The sequence below is a fragment of the Pelobates fuscus genome, chromosome 3, assembly GCF_036172605.1.
Source record: "Pelobates fuscus isolate aPelFus1 chromosome 3, aPelFus1.pri, whole genome shotgun sequence".
NCBI lineage: Eukaryota > Metazoa > Chordata > Amphibia > Anura > Pelobatidae > Pelobates > Pelobates fuscus.
The window spans coordinates 161796046-161816942 of NC_086319.1; the positions used below are offsets into that span (position 1 = coordinate 161796046).

Here is a 20897-nt window from a genome sequence, read left to right on the forward strand (position 1 = left end):
TTTATACCCTTTCTTGCCAGCCACGCTGTGGAGTACTTGGACGCGTGTGATGGAGCATTGTCCTGCATGAAAATCATGTTTTTCTTGAAGGATGCAGACTTCTTCCTGTACCACTGCTTGAAGAAGGTGTCTTCCAGAAACTGGCAGTAGGACTGGGAGTTGAGCTTGACTCCATCCTCAACCCGAAAAGGCCCCACAAGCTCATCTTTGATGATACCAGCCCAAACCAGTACTCCACCTCCACCTTGCTGGCGTCTGAGTCGGACTGGAGCTCTCTGCCCTTTACCAATCCAGCCATCTGGCCTATCAAGACTCACTCTCATTTCATCAGTCCATAAAACCTTAGAAAAATCAGTCTTGAGATATTTCTTTGCCCAGTCTTGACGTTTCAGCTTGTGTGTCTTGTTCATTGGTGGTCGTCTTTCAGCCTCTCTTACCTTGGCCATGTCTCTGAGTATTGCACACCTTGTGCTTTTGGGCACTCCAGTGATGTTGCAGCTCTGAAATATGGCCAAACTGGTGGCAAGTGGCATCTTGGCAGCTGCACGCTTGACTTTTCTCAGTTCATGGGCAGTTATTTTGCGCTTTGGTTTCTCCACACGCTTCTTGCGACCCTGTTGACTATTTTGAATGAAACGCTTGATTGTTCGATGATCACGCTTCAGAAGCTTTGCAATTTTAAGAGTGCTGCATCCCTCTGCAAGATATCTCACTATTTTTGACTTTTCTGAGCCTGTCAAGTCCTTCTTTTGACCCATTTTGCCAAAGGAAAGGAAGTTGCCTAATAATTATGCACACCTGATATAGGGTGTTGATGTCATTAGACCACACCCCTTCTCATTACAGAGATTCACATCACCTAATATGCTTAATTGGTAGTAGGCTTTTGAGCCTATACAGCTTGGAGTAAGACAACATGCATAAAGAGGATGATGTGGTCAAAATACTCATTTGCCTAATAATTCTGCACTCCCTGTATATATATATATACATACATACACTACAGCACCCCTCACACTGCACCACTACACACATTATGCTCCAGATCTACACACACATATATAATTACACACACTAGATCCCTATATACACTCTGAATCCTCTACACACACACACACACACACAATCTGCTCTACACAATCTGGGTCCTTTACACACTAGATCCCCTACACACACTACATTACTGACATACAAACTCTGGATCCCCTATGCACACACTACATTCCTTGTAAGCAAACACATACAACATTCTCTAAACACACACTACGTCACCTATACACACACATACACACACACACACACTACAGCCCGTATACACACACTCGCTACATCCCCTCTAACACTATGCCCCCTATACACACACTCTCTACAGCCCCTAGCCACACATATTACACTACAAACACGAATGAAATTGACCTATTTACACAATACCACACCACAATCAGCTCACTCTACACACACGCAATCCCACAAGCGGGCTCCAAACACATGCACCATACGCTTTCATGGACCTTTTGTCCTCTGGTATCCCACTTATGGAGACACTAGAGACAAGGTGTGACGGACCGCTGGCACTCCGACTGAGTACCTCCGCCAATCGATGCTCCTAGCGCTTGCCTGTGTGTGTGTGTGACTGACTGTCTGCCTGTGTGTGTGACTGACTGTCTGCCTGTGTGTGTGACTGACTGTCGGCCTGTGTGTGTGACTGACTGTCGGCCTGTGTGTGTGACTGACTGTCTGCCTGTGTGACTGACTCTCTGCCTGTGTGACTGTCTGCCTGTGTGTGTGTGACTGACTGGGCAGACTGGTTCTTATCTGCCGTCACATTCTATGTCTGTGTGTTTGTGTGTGGCTGTCTGTGTGTGACTGCCTGCATGTGTTTGTGACTGCCTGCATGTGTTTGTGTGTGTGCGCGTGTGTGTCAGGGTGTGTGGGAAGGGGGAAGGAGGGGGGAAGGAGTGGAGGATGGGAAGGAGTGGGGGAGGGGGGACGGGAAGGGGGGGCGCTGTGAAGATTTTTCTCACAGGGCGCCTAAAGGCCTAAGGCCGGCCCTGAGCAGGGCCCTCAACCCCTCTGTTCCTGTGTGTCCAACTTGTCTGGTTACAACTACATGTCTGTTCGTCCACCCATTGTAAAGCGCTGCGTTATTTGATGGCGCTATATAAATACCATAATAATAATAATAATAATAATAAGTCTGAGTAAACAATGGTCACACTTTTATACCTGGGGCCTCAACAGCACATTCCCCCTAAGAAAAATGGCATTGCAACATACCTGGCACCTTGCTGTCTGTACCTAAGCTGATAATTTAATTAGCAGCCAGACATCTTGGCATCGGGTTATCAAAAACAAACAAAAACTAGGGTTCCCGTGCCCACATCCCCACAATAGTGCCATCCCTGAAAAGTTCTCTTCTAAAAGCTCACTCTGTTCAAAAAGGACTCAGAGGTGTATTGCCTGAGTTAGCTGGAAGGTAACATTTTCAACGAGCCTTGATAATCCTCCGATCCAGCAAAGAGTTCCATCAATCAAGTCAAGGTGTGATGCTCCCATGCCATGGTCTTTTGGAGAGGTTTGAAGGCCAACCTCTTACCCACAAACTGTGGACTGTGGACCTGAGCCCCTAAGAGCGACTTGTGATGGTAGTGTCAGGATCGGGACAGGGATCCAACACGCAGAGTACAAACAGTAGCCAGATACGTATACCGGACCTTAGAATGGCCGGACTAACGTAAGTAGTACCGTATAGAATGGTCAAAGACAAGCCGAGGTCGAGGGTAACAGAAGACAGGTAAGCAAGAGACAAGCCGAATCAAGGGTAACAGAGATAAGCAGAGTAAGGTAAACAAGCCGGGTCAAAACCAAAAGGGATAATAGAATACACAAGCACTGAGTGACTAGAACAAGCTAGAACCACGACAGGGCAATGAGCTAATGAAGGAAGCTCTGTTAAATACCCTGTTCAGAGCAGTAACCACACCTCCGAGACGTCCTGATTGGTCCTGCAGCAATTGACTGACAGGTCGATCCGGGGGAGTGTCCTGATGATGACTTCCTGCCTAGATGGTGTAAAAGGCAGTCACTCCCTCGCGGCCGGCCTTGCATGACCGGATAGACCGCGGGGAAGGGAGTCATCAGACTGTCTGGATGGTGGAACAGCTAAGTCTCTACCTCTTTTGGAGGTAGAGACCACAGGTACCCTGACAGTACCCCCCCTCTCAGATACGCCCACCGGGCGGAATGAACCGGGACGAGATGGGAAGCGAGAGTGATACGCCCTGCGGAGACGGGGAGCATGAACATCCTCCTGAGGTACCCAACTCCTCTCCTCAGGACCATATCCCTTCCAATCAATCAGATATTGTACTCTCCCCCGGGAGATTCGAGAATCAATAATAGAGTTGACCTCATACTCCTCCTGACCCTCCACCTGAACGGAGCGAGGAGGGGCTATTGTGGAGGAAAATCTGTTACATATGAGTGGTTTCAGCAATGAAACGTGAAACGAGTTCGGAATGCGTAAGGTATTAGGAAGAGCTAAACGATACGCAACCGGATTGATACGGGTCAGCACCCTGTAGGGTCCAATATAACGAGGAGCGAACTTCATGGAGGGCACTTTTAAACGGATGTTCCTCGTGCTCAGCCATACCCTATCACCTGGAACAAAGACCGGAGCCGCCCTTCTACGTTTATCAGCGTGTTTCTTGACCAACATAGAGTTGTGCACAAGGATTTGTCGAGTTTGATCCCACAACTTCCTCAAATTGGCAACATGAACATCAACCGACGGCACCCCCTGGGAAGGAGAATCCGAAGGAAGAATAGACGGATGAAAACCATAATTCATGAAGAAGGGGCTTGAATGAGTAGAATCGCAAACGAGATTGTTGTGTGCAAACTCCGCCCAAGGAATCAAACCGACCCAATCATCCTGGTGTTCAGAAACAAAGCATCGTAAATATTGTTCAATTTTCTGGTTGGTACGTTCAGCAGCTCCGTTAGACTGAGGATGATAGGCAGAAGAAAAGTTTAATTTAATACCAAGTTGAGAGCAGAAGGACCTCCAAAAGCGGGAAACAAATTGGGAGCCTCTGTCCGATACAATTTGAGAGGGTATCCCATGTAGGCGAAAAATCTCCTTGGCGAATATCTCTGCCAATTCGGGAGAAGACGGAAGTTTAGGCAGGGGAATGAAGTGTGCCATCCTAGTAAACCTGTCAACCACGGTGAGGATAACAGTCTGTCCTTTAGAGATAGGTAGATCGACAATAAAGTCCATGGCCAAACAGGACCATGGTTTCTCTGGAACCTCCAAGGGTTGCAGGAGTCCACATGGAAGCGTATGAGGTTGTTTGGTTTTAGTACAAACTTCACATGCAGCGATGAACTCCTCAACATCCCTCCGTAAAGTAGACCACCAGAAGTCCTTAGAGATCAAGGCGTAAGTTTTGCGAATACCAGGATGTCCCGCCATCTTGCTATTATGTAAACACTGTAAAAGTTCCAGTTGAAAAGCAGGAGGAACGAAATGACGACCCGCAGGGGTCTGTTTAGGTGCGAGATGTTGCAACTTAATGATCTCGGCCAGTAATGGAGAATGAATCCTGAGATTCGTATTAGCAATGATATTGCACTTCGGAACTATAGAAGAAAGAACTGGTTCAGGTACAGTAGAAGGTTCATATTGGCGAGATAATGCATCGGCTTTAGAGTTTTTAGAACCAGGTCTGTAAGTCAGTACATAATTGAAGTGAGTCAGGAATAAGGACCAACGAGCTTGTCTAGAGGATAAGCGCTTAGCCTCCCCAATATATGACAAGTTTTTGTGGTCTGTCAAAATCGTAATAGGGTGTAGGGTCCCCTCCAACAAATGTCTCCACTCCTTTAAGGCTTTAATGACTGCTAACAGTTCCCTGTCTCCGATGTCATATCTGCTCTCAGCCCCAGAAAGTTTCCTGGAAAAAAAACCACACGGGTGTAATGGTTTATCTACCGCTAATCTTTGTGACAGAACCGCACCTACTCCTGTCTCAGAGGCATCGACCTCGAGTAGAAACGGCAAAGTCGTATCAGGATGGACTAATATTGGAGCAGAAGCAAAAAGTTCTTTGAGCCTCTTGAAAGCAGCGAGAGCTTCAGGAGACCACGTCTTAGTTTCTGCCCCCTGTTTGGTCATATTGGTAATGGGCGCAATAATAGACGAGTAACCCTTAATGAAGCGCCTATAATAATTGGAGAAACCAATAAACCTCTGAATAGCCTTGAGTCCCTTAGGTAATGGCCAATCTAAAATAGACTGGAGTTTGTCAGGGTCCATCTTAAAACCTTCCCCAGAAATCACGTAACCAAGAAAATCTATCTGAGACTGATCAAAGCTGCATTTTTCCAATTTACAGTATAGACCATGTTGCAGAAGTTTCTGTAATACCGCTCTGACCTGTCTATGGTGAGTTTCAATCTCCCTAGAGTGTATCAGTATGTCGTCTAGGTAGACAATGACACAATCATGTTGAAACTCCCTAAGTACCTCATTAATCAGATCCTGAAATACTGCAGGAGCATTGCAAAGTCCAAACGGCATAACTGTGTATTCATAGTGACCGTACCGAGTATTGAACGCCGTCATCCACTCGTGTCCCTGCTGGACTCTCACCAAATTATATGCCCCTCTGAGATCTAACTTGGTGAAGATTTTGGAGCCCTTAAGACGATCAAATAACTCGGTAATAAGTGGAATAGGATAGGCATTTCTGACAGTTATTTTATTCAAGCCTCGGTAATCGATACAAGGTCTCAGCGTGCCATCCTTTTTCTTAACGAAAAAGAACCCAGCCCCGGCCGGGGAATTAGACCTCCTAATGAATCCCTTTTCTAAATTCTCCCGATTATACTCCTCTAGAACCAAGTTTTCCTGAACAGACAAAGGATATACATGGCCCCTCAGAGGCATAGTCCCAGGTAGAAGCTTAATTTTACAATCAAATGGCCTGTGTGGCGGCAAAGAATCGGCATTCTTCTTGTCAAATACTGCCTTTAAGTCTAGGTAAAGGTCTGGTATCTGTCTTTCTGTGGACTGAATAGGAGTCTCAGGTATGTTAACATTAGCTAATGGAGAAACCTTGCATAGACACCTATCCTGGCAACCCTGGCCCCACGAGAGTATCTCCCCTAACTCCCAATCGATAATAGGGTTATGTTTCTTCAACCATGGGTACCCCAGAACTATGGGAACGGAAGGGGATGAAATGAGCAAAAGAGATAAATTCTCCACGTGTAGGATACCAACATTTAAACTAATGGGTATGGTTTCACTAAAGATAACAGGGTCTAGTAGTGGTCTACCATCTATGGCCTCAACGGCCAAGGGTGTCTCCCTTAGCTGGGATGGGAAATTGTTCTTAATAGCAAAGGCTTGGTCGATAAAATTCTCAGCAGCACCGGAATCTATCAATGCCATAGCCCTTACTTCTTCCTTCTCCCAAGTTAAGGAAACTGGTAGCAGAAGCCTGTGATCTTTATAATTAGGAGTAGAGGACAAAATAGAAACACCCAAGGCTTGTCCTCTAGAGAGACTTAGGTGCGAGCGTTTCCCGGACGGTTAGGACAGTTCGAGAGTAAATGACCCTTGGCTCCACAATACATACACAAACCCTCTCTTCTCCTGTACTGTCTTTCCTCCTCAGAGAGGCGGGTATAACCTATCTGCATAGGTTCAGGAAGCAAAGATACCGTGGAGTCAGGACTTGGAAAAGCGGGGGCTAACCTAAAAGAAGGTCTCCGGTTCCTCTCTCGAGTGTTCTGTCTCTCTCTTAAACGTTCATCTATACGAGAGATGAACGAAATTAAATCCTCTAAATTCTCAGGGAGTTCTCTGGTAGCAACCTCATCAAGGATTACTTCAGATAGGCCATTCAAAAATACATCCATATACGCCTGCTCATTCCACTTGACTTCTGACGCCAGAGACCTGAACTCTAGTGCATAATCCACCAGTGTTCGGTTCTCCTGTCTCAGGCGCAACAGTAATCTGGCTGCATTAACCTTTCTACCTGGAGGATCAAATGTTCTTCTAAAAGCAGCTACAAATGCGTTATAGTTATACACTAATGGGTTATCGTTCTCCCATAGTGGGTTGGCCCATCTCAGAGCTTTCTCAATAAGTAGGGTGATAATAAATCCTACCTTTGCCCTATCTGTAGGATAAGAGCGGGGTTGCAATTCAAAGTGGATACTAATTTGGTTTAAAAAACCACGACACTTCTCAGGAGCCCCACCATAGCGTACTGGGGGGGTAATGCGAGAAGAAGCACCCACTGTGGCTACCTCTAGACCTAAACTGACAGGAGAAACAGGGGTATTACGTATCTCCTCTGGTGGGTTATTGGCATGAGATAATAGAGCCTGTAGCGCAAGCGCCATCTGATCCATTCTGTGATCCATGGCTTCAAACCTAGGATCAGGAGAAACCAGCTGACTGTTTGTAATTGCAGGATCCATTGGCCCTGTCGTAATGTCAGGATCGGGACAGGGATCCAACACGCAGAGTACAAACAGTAGCCAGATACGTATACCGGACTTTAGAATGGCCGGACTAACGTAAGTAGTACCGTATAGAATGGTCAAAGACAAGCCGAGGTCGAGGGTAACAGAAGACAGGTAAGCGAGAGACAAGCCGAATCAAGGGTAACAGAGATAAGCAGAGTAAGGTAAACAAGCCGGGTCAAAACCAAAAGGGATAATAGAATACACAAGCACTGAGTGACTAGAACAAGCTAGAACCACGACAGGGCAATGAGCTAATGAAGGAAGCTCTGTTAAATACCCTGTTCAGAGCAGTAACCACACCTCCGAGACGTCCTGATTGGTCCTGCAGCAATTGACTGACAGGTCGATCCGGGGGAGTGTCCTGATGATGACTTCCTGCCTAGATGGTGTAAAAGGCAGTCACTCCCTCGCGGCCGGCCTTGCATGACCGGATAGACCGCGGGGAAGGGAGTCATCAGACCGTCTGGATGGTGGAACAGCTAAGTCTCTACCTCTTTTGGAGGTAGAGACCACAGGTACCCTGACAGGTAGCAATTGAAAGACAAACTATTCATTGTTACTTAATAACTCTGCAGCGCCCTCTGCTGGCTGAATGGAAGTTTGTGCATATGTGTATATGTATTATGTAGCTTGCGAGACAGTAACGCATGGTCTGCAACCAGTGAAGGGGCAGACCAGATTCAGATCAGCATGCCCCTCTCCCAACTAGGTAACAACAGGAAAGGAGGAATTAATATTTGTTTTTAAATCATTATTTATTTAATACACTATAAAAAGAATGACGGTGGGGGGGGGAGGGCGCAAAGATTTTGTCACACAGAGCGCCTAAGGGCTTAAGGTGGGCGCTGCATACAGCCCACTATGAACATCTTTTCGGCCTGGCGAGCCGCAAGTACATGCTTGGTGTTTGGTGTTAAAGCAGAGTAGGCACCTGCTTTCTCCACATTGCAGGCAGGGCCAGATTAAGGGCCCACTGGTGTTGACAATTATTATGGGCCTTATTACAAAATCTTATTGACCAAAATCACTAAAACAGTCCTACCTCCTAAGCGTCATGTATCTGATGGAGATGGTGCTGGAGGGAAACTCATAGGATGCAGTTATAAGAAAACACATACCCTATGCTAATCTCACGCTTTCATCTTTCAATCAAATCCACACCCTCTAACAGCAGTGTCCAGAAAAGCAGGAAGTCTATGGACAGGGTAAAAGGGTGGGCCACTGACATAAATCACATAACCAGAACTGCCGAAAGGGGCGAACATACACAAAAAGGGAGCATGTCTGTGTCCCCATGTCTCCCAGTACCTTAGTGTCTGTGTACCCATGTCTCCCAGTGTCCCCATATCACTAGGACACTAGGGTACATTGAGAGACATTGGGACACTGGGAGATATGGGGACACTGAGATACTAGGGAACACTGGGAGACATGGGAACACTGAGACTCTTGGGGAAACTGGGAGACATGAGGACACTGGGTGACTTTGAGACACAAGGTGACACTGGGAGACATGGGGCACTGAGACACTGTGATACATAGGGGACACTGTGATATATAGGGGACACTGGAGACTTGATAAAGACCTGGGTACCAGTCAAAACGTTCCGGTGTCCAATAAACCTGCTTAAATCTATCACAGTGAGTGCCTGAGATTTTTTTCTTTTATACTAGGGTACACTGAGACACTTTAGGGCACTGTGAGACATGGGGACACTGGGAGACTAGGGGATTCTTAGAGACTAGGGGACACTGAGACACTAAGGACACTAAGGACACTAAAACACCAGGGACACTGGGAGACATGGGGCACTGAGAAACTCTGATACACAAGGGACACTGGAGACTTGATAAAGACCTGGGTACAGGTCGAAACGTTGCGGTGTCCAATAAACCTGCTTAAATCTATCACAGTGAGTGCCTGAGATTTTTCTTTTATACCAGGGGACACTGAGACACTAGGAGACATGGGGACACTGAGACACTGGGAGACTAGGGGACTTTGGGAGACTAGGAAACACTGAGACACTAGGGACACTGGCACACTACAGACACTGAGAGACACCAGGGACACTGGGAGACATGGGGATACTGAGATACTAGGGACACTGGCTGGGAGACATGGGGACACTGGGAGTGCCCCATGTCTCCCAGGTCTCAAAGTCGCCCAGTGTCCCCATGTCTCTCAGCGTCCACTAGTGTTTGTATCCCCATGTATCCCAGTGTCCCTTAGAGTCTGTGTCCCCATGTCTCCCAGTGTCCCGATGTCACTAGGACACTAGGGGACACTTAGATACATTGGGACACTGTGAGACATGGTGACACTGAGACACTGGGAAAGACATGGGGACACTGAGATACTAAGGGACACTGAGATACTAAGGGACACTGAGAGACTAGGGACACAGACACTAGGGACACTGAGAGACACTGGGAGAGACATGGGGACACTGAGATACATGAGGACGCTGAGATACAAGGGATACTGAGAGACACCAGGGACACATAGGGACACTGGGAGACATCAGGGACACTGGCTGGGAGACATGGGGACACTGTGTCCCTAGTGTCTCAGGGTCCCCATGTTTCCCAGTGTCCCTATGTCTCCCAGTGTCCCAATGTCTCAGTGTCCCCAAGTCTCTCACCACCCCATGTCTCGCAGGCTCGAAGCTGCTCTCTGGACCCTCTGTGCAGAGCTGCTCCCCCGCGGATCAGTGAGTAGAGAGAGGCAGTGAGGGAGATGCTGTAACTTCTTATCCCTGCCTCTCTCCACACAAACAGCGATCCCTACTGGCCGGCGCTGGTATTGCAGAATAATCTCTGTTTATACTGAGATAGACATTTGTATTGCCGTACTGCAATACTGGCACCCGCTAGGCAGCCTCAAATACCTGAGAAATACTTCTGAGAAATACCTGGCAACCACATGAAATACATGAGAAATACCTGGCAAACCTAAGAGTAGTGTGTAAAAAAAAAAATAATCAATGGGCCTATTCCATGGGCCTGGGCCTGGAGCTGCAGCTCCATCAGCCCCTATGTCAATCTGGCCCTGATTGCAGGTGCCTTCTCTGCTAAAATTTACCCAGCCGGGGAGCGAGGGAGCTCAGTCTTCCTGCTCCTCACTGCTCCCTCGCGCACCGTCTATAGTGATGCCAGGAGCCGGAATATGAAGTCATATTCTGGCACCCAGCATCACTAAACTGCGCGTGAGGGAGCAGTGTGCAGCAGGAAGGAGACCCCGAGAGAAGAGCCCCACTGGACCCCAGGGAATGATGTGAGTGTGTGCAAGAATGTGTAAATGTGCGTGTCAGTGTGTGTGTGTCTGTCAGTGTGTGTGTGTGTCAGTCAGTCAGTCAGTGTTGCGATGGCTGCGGCTGGACAATCGAGTACCCGGAGGTGCACAGAGGCACGCAACGCCACATTCCGACGTCGACGTGCTCCACCTTCACAGGGTTTCACGAAGTAGCGGGCAGATCCGCTTTGGCAGAGAGTGATCTTTGGGGTATACCAGAGGCCGGACTCCGGAGTCGCATACTGGCAGCGGCAATGTGAGTGGAGTCTGCTTGTTGGCTAGAGGGGGTGCTGGGATTTAGTTCGGGGAACGACGACGACTGAGATTTAGTATGGGGGGATGACTGGGATTTAATATATGGGGTGGCACTGTTTTTTTTTTTATACTGTACTTTTCAAAATAAACCTACGTTTCTATGAAAATGTAAGTTGTTTTTTTTTTGTGGCCCACATAAACTTAAACCTTGTTTTTTTGGCCTGTGCTATTTGAGTTTGACATGCTTGTTTTACAATATGTTCCAGCATTAGACTTTAGAATCATATCTGGCAATTAATTACAACCAGTAAGTAAACTTAACTAAACGTATGTATAGTTCTACAGTAAAGCTTAAAGTGTGACATTTATAAGTTGCTGATGAAGGTAAAAAAATGGTTTTCAAAATAGGTTTGCCATGGATTTTTTTTTGGGGGGGGGGACCAGCTATGTAGAATACGTTTCTGTGATTTAATATAAAATATCGAGGCTAGCAATCCTACACCACCGTTTAAATACAGTATATACACATTTAGTGAGCACCTGGCAATTTCACACAGTGTGGTGACAGATTAATTAAATATATACTCACTTATCATAAAGATAGAATGATACACCCTCCTTCATTCGCTAATAAAATATTCAGAGTTCCATTGAGAATTTATAAGTTTTATGAGAGCAAAAAGAACCAATAATTATTTTTGGGAGGGTTTTTTATATATTTGTGCTGAGAAATAACAGATACACAACGTTTCTGGAAATGTTCAGAGCTTATCCTTACCTCTGAGAGATCTGCACACAGGTGTTTTCAGGACAAAACGTGTTTCTGTTGAGATAAATCCTGAGGGAAGATTGGAAGACAGGGGGGAGTGGGGGAAAATCTCCTCCCCTGAATGCACTGACCAGCATTCCAATCACATGGACAGTAGTTTATCATTAACAGTGGTGGGGGGAACTCTGCACGTGTCTATAAATGGTCTGTGTGGGGGAGGAGGTGCATTGATTTCCATATACCAGCAAGGCATTCCAAGCAGTCAGAGCAATGAATATCATTTACTGTTGGTGTTTAAAATGTTGTAAAATACAGACACTGGGAAAATGATCAAAATATTATTTATTGTGCAATCATCATATTTTCATTTACTAAATTTTGAATGTTTGTGGTTTTATTTTTTACAACTATTTTAATTGGAGGGAGGGGCTTTTTTTAATTCTATGAGAACACAATGTGCATTGAATGGAAATAAAGTAATTCCCAGAAACTGCAGACTGCTCTGGTCACTTCTGTAGGGACAGGATCACGTTTTTTTTTTAAAAAAAATGTAATCAAGTACCAGTGACAGAAAATCTATCTTATCATCTGTGAGTAAACATGAGCATAAAATTTACAGATATCTGTAATAGTCTTCATGGCAAATGTATACAATTCTGACTGAGCGATAAAGAAAAACAGATAATTATTATTATTAATGGAGATAAATGATTTTACTGTGTTTTTGACGGAGAGTACTACTGCAAGAGATTAATTTTAAAGGGTTAATCCAACCACCATGACCACTTCTGCTTTTAGAAGTAGTTACGGGGGTATGAATCTGTATGTGCCATGTTTCAACTTGAGAAGCTGCACACACAGCAATATTTTCACCCTTGTGCATACAACACACACATCAAGACCACAAGCAGCACCCCCATACACACAACACACACATGCTCCCAGACACAGAGATACATGCTCATAGACATAGATATGCTTTCAGGCACCATTACGGATACACGTAGACACAGATATACACTCCGAGATGCACAAATATACTCATTGTCAAACACATACTCTCAGACGTGCAGACTACAGAATGCCAGACATGTACATAGATACAGGTACCAATACACAATACAAATGACTGCTCTCCCAAGTAACCCCAAAACTGACCCTTGCCTCATAATTAATACACAAACACAATATTTATTGGTTAAGGGCATAGGCAACACACAGCTTTATTGAGTTAAAGCACATAAACTTAGCAACACCTAAATCTATCCTACTGCAAAGTAGACAGGTAACAGAAATTCCTGAGCTCTGGCTCTGTTCCCAAACAGATATGTGATAAAAGGTCACGCCTTCTCTTCCCAGAGACCACCAGAGCAGGTGTTCCATCAAAATCCCTACCCCGTGAAAATCCCGTACCCTCTGAGGGGAATCAGCTGGATCCTGTGCTAGCACTCCTGCTACTCGTCCACAGCAAGGTCCTGGAAGGTAAGTAAAGCTAGTTTTACATTTTCATTATAGTTAGTGCATTCACTAAGCTTAGGCACACGGGACATTTAGGGTTAAGTGAGGGATCAAATTAGGGTTGGGAAGTTATTAACCACTCTCACACTCTATTCTAACCCTAACCCTTGGGGTAAGGATTAAAATAAAGTGTGAAAATCATAATTAATAGATATTCCCCTAATGTGAAATATCACTAAATGTGAACAAGTCCCTAATCCTAACCCTAATTTGAACCCTAACATTAACCCTAGATGTTCCATGTCTTAAGCTTAGTGAATGCACTAACTATAATGAAAGTGTAAAACTAGCTTTACTTACCTTCCAGGACCTTGCTGTGGAGGAGTAGCAGGAGTGCTAGCACCATGTGCAGCACAGGATCCAGCTGATTTCCCTCACCGGAAGTGATGAGGGGAGGGGATTTTCACGGATAGGGAAATTTGATGGAACACCGACACTTGGGTGGTGCAATCCCCACCAGAGATATAATGTACAGTAACTCCTCGAAAGGGTAGTTCTTCCCAGAATACAGGTAGCAGGCAAGCAATGGTGGTATAGATGTGCCAGGAACAGTAAAAATAAAATGTAAAATAATACAACACGTTTCATGTACTAAGGACTTTCTCAAGTGTAAATAAGGTAAAAATATGGTATGTGCATTTATCAGAGTGTATATATTGTGGTACAGCAACCATACTTTCACTTATGATTCAAAGATACTACAACAAAAGCCCAGCTCTTTTAGTGGACTTTCTAAACATTCAGTGATCCGAACTGTCCCTGATTGAATAACCCAATAAACAAACTAACAGCATTCAAGGCTTCCCTGCTGTCAGCAGTTCAAACCAAATACATTTTTCTAGGAGTCAGCAGCCTGAGAATTGACCTATTAATTAAAGGGATACTAGAAGTACCCAGACCACTTCATCTCATTAAAGTTGTCTGGGTGCACATCAGGAAGAAGTGAGTGGATAGCTATGAAGGATTCTGTGTCCTAACTGATACCGGAGAAACTGACGGAAGCCAAGCACAGAGAGATGGACACAGGTTTCTTCAGGAAGGAAGAGATTCTTTATTGGATCACCGATCGGGACTCAGAGGGACTAATGTCACCAAAATACAGCAAGTTCTGAGCCCCGGACAATAGTGCAGGCTCCTTATATAGGCACATAACTCCTCCCATATTAAGCTCCACCCGCACATTCTCTTGACCAATCAATACAAATAAGAATTAACTTCCTGCTTGACCGCATGGCCTGTCCAGCACAATGGAGGAGGGGAATACTATATCCTGTATTCTTGCACATGCTCCGTACACTACTGATCGTATCTTGCCTCGTGCAACCAACTGATCGATACGTCAGCATATGCACGTACACATGCCACGTGGTAATCTCGGCCTACTAAATTTATTTTTACCGAGATTCCACCACATTCCCCCCTTTGATGCCTCTTGATATTTCACAATTACTTGAGGCATCACTTAACCTTGGTTTGCATACACCGCAAGTTACCTTGAACCAGACCAGACTTATCTTATGATGTGAATCTTCAACACTCATCTTCCTGCATTGGTTCTCCCTGATCTAGAGCCTTATATTTATAAATTGCCATTATCTGTGCAGCAGCCTTCCTCTCTGCTATATTTTCTATCAGGCTTTGCACAGACCTAACTACTAAGGGTATAAGACACGGCAGGAGTAGACACAACATTAAAATCAGTAGGACTCCACCTACCACTGCCTTAAGCCCTCCAAACCACTCATACCAGCTACCAAACCAACTGCTTGGATTATACCCTTTCCATACCTGAGTAGGCACATGCGCTAGTTTAACCATATGGCTAGTAAGCTCAGCTATTGCTTGCCCTTCGTCATCTATTTGAAGACAGCAATTGCTCAGGTTAAACTTCCCACATACACCTCCCTCTACTGCCAAAAGGTAATCCAAGGCTAATCTATTTTGGTATACTGCTGTCCTCATCCTGGTATTATGCTTCGCTAGAAGATTGAGCGCTTGTGATGTCTCGTTAGTAATGATCTCAACCACCGCCTGTAATCTTATAATACGGTTGAGCATATAAATTGGGGTTCTATAACCAAAGGTACCATCCTCTGCCCACGTGGCTGGCCCATAATAATCTATAATACGCTGGGGAGGCCATTCATTATCTTCCCAGGCGCCTATCTCTATGGGTCCCCTTTTCTTCCTATGATTCACATCATACACTTTAACACCTAAAGTCTCACCTGTTTCAATAGGTAACAAGAAGAAGGATGGTTTGAGCATACCCAACACACATGCCCCTTCCCAGTCCTGTGGCAACTCCGAATAGGCTTTCTTACCACAGATCCAGTACAAATTTGCTGGGGCTCTCCAGGTAGATGTGATGGATAGGTCAAACCACACATCCTTTAAATTGGCGTATCTAGCAAACGGGTTAGATGGTTCTGAGACATTTGAAGCCGACCACCAAGTTGTATTCTTCGTATCATCATCATAAGCTTTTTGCCCTAGACAAGTTAATTCTCCTACAGAAGTATTATACATCATTCCTTTCCTTGCTATGCAAACATAACCTATGATGGAGGTCTTTAATCTCCACTCAGATTTACCTCTAACACTCATATGATAATCGGCTTGTGTAGATATTAATTGGTCAACTGCCTCAGAACCGGACATTACCTCCTTTGCTTCCCAAGGCCATTGGTCTCCCATGTTAGTACCTCCACACACATAGCAGTTGGTAACATTAAGACTACCGGCAATACTTTCGGCTAAATCAATAAACAGGTTTTTAGCATTATGGGGGATCTTATTATCTATGCTCATCTCTTCATAAAAAGAATGGTATACTTGATGAGTTTGGGAGGATACCGTATCAGTCTCTATCCCTATAAACAATACTGTCCCAGGATCTAAACCCGTCCCATATATTTGAAACCCAAATAAATTACCATATTTATCTAAGAACTTGTCGGGGTTATTTATAAGTATATGGACTGGATTGCATTCCATAGACTTACAATATGGGCTGGTAGGCAACTTAGTCACAATCATGTCCTTGTCTACTGTCTGTCCCCAAGTTGCCCACCCCACACAAGACCAATATGGGCAAAAGTTATAATCTCTATTTGGGCATCTAGGACTCACATATTTATTTTTACTACTGGGACAAATATATTTATCGTTAGACCCATACGTCCTCTCCCATCTAAGATCCCCACATACATTCCACGGCTTTCTACCACTTGATATCGCCTTACACGCATCAAATAGCAGAACGCCCGAAGAATGTACGGATTCTAATACCGTCTTATTAATTAGGGTCCCCTGAGGATCTCCATTCCTGAGAGTCAACCAAATTGTACGAGGTTGATACTCTGGACTGAAGCACTTAGGTTCTCCTACTCCTAAATGGCACACACTATATTCTATATTTAGGTATCTACATCTTGATACATCTCCTTAACACTCGTATTGTGAATGCCAAATTAGGGTTTGGGAAATATGGTTACCTGTTCTTGTAGTCTTAATGCATACCTCACAGCTAGGAGTGTCGGTACCTCTACCTTCCTGAATATAAAAATACACATAAATAAACATTATCATAAACACATCTTTCGTCGTCATCCTCAGTCTTCGTCCGTGCGAAGGCACCTCAGCTTCCAGGATGTAAGGGCTGCAGGGAATGGAGTTCTGCTCGTCTTCACAGGGGTCCCTTCGGGACTTTTCCTGGCTTATATACTATACGTCGGTGAGCGGACAGGCTTTATTATGGCCTTCTCACTCACTTACCAAATCTCTGAAACAATAAAATTTGTAATCCACAAAGTTCCTCGTCACTCCGACTGAGTCGTGCGCTTTAACCGGATCTTGCAGGGATTCTCTGGATCTGCTGTAACTTGCCAAGAATCGACTGCTGCTGGTTTAACCCTGGAGTGATGTATCCACGGAGTCACTTCGGCTACTTTTATCGCTGTAGGGGTAGACAAAAGAACAACATAAGGACCTCTCCACTTGGGCCCTAACGGTACATTATTCCACTCTTTAATCCACACTTGGTCTCCTGGGTGGTAACTATGAACTGGGGGATAAATATTCACAGGTAATCTATCTTGTACCCATTTCTGTACCTCCTCCATAGTCTTACCCAACTCTACAACCTGCTGCCGGGTAATTCCTTCTCCCAACTGACTCAAATTCCCCCTTAAGTTACCAAGTACGGGAGGTGGTCGCCCATACATGATTTCAAAAGGAGAGAGGCCCATCCTTCTGGTAGGTGTACTGCGGATTCGCAATAGAGCTATGGGTAAGAGAACGTTCCACTTAAGTTGGGTTTCCTGACACATTTTAGCCAACTGATTCTTAATAGTTCTATTCATTCTCTCTACCTTACCAGAACTCTGGGGTCTATATGCAGTATGAAGCCTCCACTTTATACCAAGCATATGAGTCAGTTGTTGTAGGCATTGATGAACAAAAGCTGGACCATTGTGCGATCCTATAGAGCAGGGTAGTCCATATTGGGGTATTATTTCTCGTAACAGGAATCTCACAACTTCTCCTGCTTTCTCCGTATGAGTAGGACATGCTTCTACCCAGCCTGAATAGGTACACACAACTACCAGCAGGTAGCGATGTCCACCAGATTTAGGCATCACTGTATAGTCAATTTGTAAATCGGACATGGGGAGTCCCCCCATAAACTGGACTCCTGGTGGCTTTACTGGTCCTTGCCTTGCATTATTTTTAGCACACGTTACACATCTTCGTACAATGGCCTGAGTCAAGTTGGACAATCTTGGTATGTAGAAATGTTTTCTGAGAGATTCTTCTGTGCTGTCTCTCCCAGAATGTGTCCCGTTGTGATAGTTTTGGACAATTTCTACCGCTAGTGACGCTGGAATGACTATTCTTCCATCTTCTAACTGATACCATTTGTTCTCCAAATACTTTCCAGGTTCAGTCTTTAACCACTCCTCTTCTTGAGCTGTATAAACTGGAGTCCATTGAGACAGTGGAGTTGGTATAAGAGCAGCTATATGCCCCACATACTCCTGTCTTCCCGATTCAGCGGCACGCTTAGCTGCACTATCTGCCATCCGATTTCCTTTGGTTACATCACCATCTCCTCTCAGATGCGCTCGACAATGTATGATACCAACTTCTTTCGGCTCCCACACTGCTTCCAATAGTTGTAGGATTTCAGCTGCATACTTGATTTCTTTGCCTTCTGAATTCAATAGTCCTCTTTCTTTATACAAAGCTCCGTGGGCATGAGTGGTTAAAAACGCATACTTGAAGTCCGTGTAGATGTTCACTCTTAAACCTTCAGCCAATTGTAACGCTCGTGTCAGTGCTATCAATTCTGCCTTTTGTGCTGATGTTCCTTTTGCCAGTGGCCGAGCTTCTATCACCTTGTCTATCGTTGTTACTGCATATCCCGCATAGCGGATCCCTTCTTTCACATAACTACTGCCGTCGGTGTAATATTGAACATCGGGGTTCTGGATGGGAAAATCACGAAGATCGGGTCTACTTGAAAATACTTCATCCATTACTTCCAAACAATCATGTTGACTTTCAGTAGGTTGTGGCAAAAGGGTAGCTGGATTTAAGGTATTTACAGTCTCTAAATGCACTCTTGGGTTTTCACACAACATTGCTTGATACTTGGTCATACGGCTGTTACTAAACCAATGATTTCCTTTGTAATCCAACAACGTCTGTACTGCATGTGGGACTCGTACATAAAGTTCTTGACCCAGAGTGAGTTTATCGGCTTCAGCTACTAGCAGGGCGGCTGCAGCTACGGCTCTTAGACAAGGTGGAAGTCCGCTGGCCACTGCATCCAGTTGCTTAGACATGTAGGCAACAGGTCTTTGCCATGATCCCAAGTACTGTGTCAATACTCCCACAGCCATTCTTCTTTGCTCATGTACATACAGGTAGAATGGTCGTGTGTGATCAGGTAGACCTAATGCTGGGGCACTCATCAAAGCCTTCTTCACATCTTCAAATGCCGTTTGCTGTTCTTGAGTCCATAAGAAGGGGTCGTGCTCTGTACCTTTGATAGCTGCATACAGAGGTTTTGCCAGTATCGCGTAGCTGGGAATCCATATCCTACAGAAGCCTGCTGCCCCCAAGAATTCTCGCACTTGTCTTCTATTCTTGGGTATCGGTATTTGGCACACAGCTTCTTTTCTCTCTGGCCCCATAATTCTTTGACCTTCAGAGATATGGAATCCCAGATATTTGACAGTTGGCAAACACAACTGAGCCTTCTTTCTAGACACCTTGTATCCTGCCTTCCAGAGAATGTGTAGTAAATCGTGCGTTGCTTGCTGACATATTTCCTTTGTAACTGCTGCTATCAACAAGTCATCTACATATTGTAACAATACACACTCTCCTGGGATGGACTCGAAATCCAGTAGATCTTGACTTAGAGCTGAACCAAATAGGGTAGGTGAATTTTTAAACCCTTGGGGCAGTCTTGTCCAGGTCATTTGGCGTTTTGAGCCCGTTACAGCGTTTTCCCATTGGAAAGCGAAGATACATTGACTTTCTGCGGCAATTCGGAGGCAAAAGAAGGCATCTTTGAGGTCTAAGACTGTAAAATAAGTAGCCCCGCCCGGAATTAAAGCAAGCAGGTTATATGGATTGGGCACAACTGGATGTATACTAACAACCGCATCATTGACTGCTCTCAAGTCCTGCACAGGTCGATACTCATCTGTACCGGGCTTTTGAACAGGCAGCAATGGGGTGTTCCAGGGGGAAGTACAGAATTTTAGGATACCATACCGTATGAACTTATCCAGATAAGATTGGATGTTCTTCTTAGCCTTCTGCGGGATGTGATATTGTCTTAGGCTCACTGGATAAACCCCAAGTTTTAGTTCGATTTTAATAGGTGGAATATTGCGGGCCAGTCCTGGTGGGTTGTTCTCTGCCCAAACTCCTGGTATGTTGAATAAGGATTCATCACTCCTAGGGTTTTGGCTAGTCAACGCTGTATAAAGTCGCCACTCTTCTTCCTTTGGTACGGATAATGTCATAATACCTGAAGGTCCATTAAACTTTAAGGATGTTGTTCCATTTGGTAGGAACGTAATCTGCGCTTGTAACTTAGATAGCATATCACGTCCCAGCAATTGGACTGGACATTCAGGCATATAAAGGAATTGATGTTTTACTACGTGGCCTCCCAATGTACAGAGTCGACTTTTAAGAACCGGTTTTGCAGCACTTCTTCCAGTTGCTCCTATTACAGTAATAGTTCTTCCAGATGGAGGAGCAACTAGGTCAGTCACCACCGAATGTTCAGCACCAGTGTCGATCATGAACGCACTCCTTTTTCCCCCTATTGATACATCGACCATAGGCTCCGCTCGACCAAGGGGGATGGAGCCCGGTCGGTATCAATAGTCCTCCATGACCGTGTCAGCCAATCCTACAAAGTCCCTTCCTTCTCTATCGCGGGACCTTTGCGCTGCTGGATAGTACCTATCTTCCCTTACACTT

At 45.1% G+C, this 20897-nt stretch overlaps 1 protein-coding gene across 5 annotated transcripts in view; it reads right to left on the reverse strand.

Moving 5' to 3' along the window:
• LOC134602585 (uncharacterized) overlaps positions 1-11992 on the reverse strand; it is a 128992-nt gene extending 117000 nt beyond the window's left edge. For all 5 annotated transcript variants that reach the window (XM_063447602.1, XM_063447601.1, XM_063447600.1 and 2 more), the window contains exon 1: positions 11880-11992. The gene's annotated coding sequence lies outside the window, so the exon portion shown is untranslated. The remainder of the gene's footprint in view (positions 1-11879) is intronic.
• Positions 11993-20897: the final 8905 nt, after the last annotated feature.